The sequence below is a fragment of the Mus caroli genome, chromosome 14 (genome assembly GCF_900094665.2).
Source record: "Mus caroli chromosome 14, CAROLI_EIJ_v1.1, whole genome shotgun sequence".
In the NCBI taxonomy this organism is placed as follows: domain Eukaryota; kingdom Metazoa; phylum Chordata; class Mammalia; order Rodentia; family Muridae; genus Mus; species Mus caroli.
Window position 1 is genome coordinate 22,433,307 of NC_034583.1, and position 1,753 is coordinate 22,435,059.

The 1,753-nt window shown below is 39.8% G+C and overlaps 1 protein-coding gene across 6 annotated transcripts in view; it reads right to left on the bottom strand.

Moving 5' to 3' along the window:
• The window catches only part of Cacna1d (calcium voltage-gated channel subunit alpha1 D), a 458,457-nt gene that overhangs the window by 86,662 nt on the left and 370,042 nt on the right, over positions 1-1,753 (bottom strand). The window lies entirely within an intron of this gene.

Sequence of the window (1,753 nt, forward strand, 5' to 3'; positions counted from 1 at the left end):
AGCAGTATGGAAGTGTAAGCCGAATAAACCCTTTCCTCCCCAACTTGCTTCTTGGTCATGATGTTTGTGCAGGAATAGAAACCCTGACTAAGACAAACTCATTAAGTTTTATTCAGACTCAGGTTGAGATAAAATTACTTGCAGCAGGTTTATTCTTTTTGAGGTCTATGCTTAGTCGGAATACAGACCACTTCCATCAGTCATGTGAGTCCATTCATGCCCCATCCCCAGCTCAGGACTACTGGTCTGTCTGTCTTCTCTGCTCACTGCTGTTTACTAACCAGAATCATCATATGTGTCATTTCGAGGCTTCATTTTCCTCACCCCAAGATGTTTTTGAGATTCATCAGTATTGCTAACATTATCAGTAATTAAAAAAAAAAACAACCTAATGTTGTGTGTGTGCATGTGCACATATGTGTGTCTTGTGTAGGGTGCACATGCACATGGAAGTTGGGGACAGCTTTGTTGAGTTGCTTCTCCTCCATCTTTATGTGGGTTCTGGTACTAGAGCTCAGGTCGCTTGGCTTGCACAGCAAGCACCTTTCCCACTAAGCCCTCTCAGTGGCCCTCTCAGTAACACTCCCTTCTCCCTGTCACTGAGAAGTACTGTACCACATGGATAAATCACAACTGATCTGTTCACTGTACCATTTGATGGACATTGGGTTATTTCTACTTTAAAATAATTATGAATAAACCCACTACAAACACATATAGTTTTAGTGTAAGTTTTTTTTCTCTTACATAGATACCGTATAATTAGAATTGCTAGGTCATTATCATTACTGTAGCTTTATAAGCGACTACTAAAGGCTTTTTCAAAATGATTGTGTCATATAACATGCCTGCCAGCACTACCCAAAACACCCAGCAATGTCCTCCTCAGAACTTGGCATCACCAGATATCTAATGCGATTTACTTATGTCAGTGTGCAGTGCTAGCAAGTCACACTTTTAACTTGCATTTCCTAGTAAACCAGGTTCGTTTCTTGTGCTTATCTACCATGCAGCTTTCTTCTTGTGACCTGTGTGCTGGAACCTTCTTTCCACTTTTATAGGGCTGTTTGCCATTAATACTGTCTCTCTACGTATTATTTTCTTCACATTAGATACTAGCCTTTTATCAAATATGGCTTGCAAATATTTTGATCAGGTCTGTGGCTTATTCTTTTGATTTTATAATAAAATAAAGTTAGATGCTTTAATTCTTATGGGGATCAATCTATCATTTTTCTCTAATATGGATCATATCCTAGGCAATGATCTTTAAGAAGTCTTTGTCTAACCTGTGGTCACAGTGCTTTCTCTCCTGTTTTCTTTCGGAGTTTCTACAGGGTTAGGTTTTATTTTTTAGTTTTATGACTACTGTTTGCATACAGCAGGGAAATGTCTTTAATTGAAAAGAACACATAAGAAGAGAACACAAAATGCATGTGGGTCAATGAGACTTACAAGATGAACACACAGCCTGCATCCAGGGCTGGAAACTGAACACTACTAGGTGCCTTAGACTCCTGTACCTTCTTTTGTGGGGAATCTTTCTGAGAAGTGACTGGAGGGTTGCTAAAGAGGCAAATGTGCTCATGCCTAAAAGCTGGCGCTCCGTCCTGCTCCCTGAGGCAGCGCTGTAAGACTTAAAGACTGACTGAAATCTGGGAACCCATGTTTAAACTCAAGTCTAGACCAATTCTACATAAAAGTCAGAGTTTAAAACATAACATAAAAATCGTAATGCAAGCCCTGAGGGGAA